Source organism: Penaeus monodon, chromosome 24 (genome assembly GCF_015228065.2).
Source record: "Penaeus monodon isolate SGIC_2016 chromosome 24, NSTDA_Pmon_1, whole genome shotgun sequence".
Classification (NCBI taxonomy): Eukaryota; Metazoa; Arthropoda; class Malacostraca; order Decapoda; family Penaeidae; genus Penaeus; species Penaeus monodon.
In genome coordinates this window covers 37,940,667-37,941,071 of record NC_051409.1, presented here as the reverse complement: position 1 = coordinate 37,941,071, position 405 = coordinate 37,940,667, and the positions used below count along the sequence as shown (strand labels likewise).

Sequence of the window (405 nt, the reverse complement as noted above, 5' to 3'; positions counted from 1 at the left end):
AACCATCTTACAGATTTTCATCAAATTTGGGTATTTTGTATATTGTAGCATTCCACATCTTTGGTACTGAAATTTTATGGTAATTCCATGCATGGGGCAATGGCCTCCCGAAAACATTTTTTTTACTGCTACTGGCCCACACTGTTGCATACTTTGCAGTGAAAAAAAATTGGCATAAACATTGATAAAATGCAAAGAGATTGACGCAGTTTTTTTTTTATTTGTCGTAGTAAAAGAAAAAAAAATCCAAATTTCAAATATTTCCTCCCCCCTCCCCCCCAAAAAAGGGCATGAAATCCAAAAAAAGCTCATGTCAATCTCTGTGGATTTTGATAAGCTTTCAGCTGATACCAACAAAATTTAGATCAGATAAAAACTGTTTGCGAATAGTGCTACGGGTGTTCC

The 405-nt window shown here is 35.3% G+C and overlaps 1 protein-coding gene across 1 annotated transcript in view; it reads right to left on the bottom strand.

Annotated features, from left to right (window-relative positions):
- LOC119588783 (phospholipid phosphatase 2-like) overlaps positions 1–405 on the bottom strand; it is a gene marked incomplete in the record, with an annotated part of 69,865 nt that overhangs the window by 472 nt on the left and 68,988 nt on the right.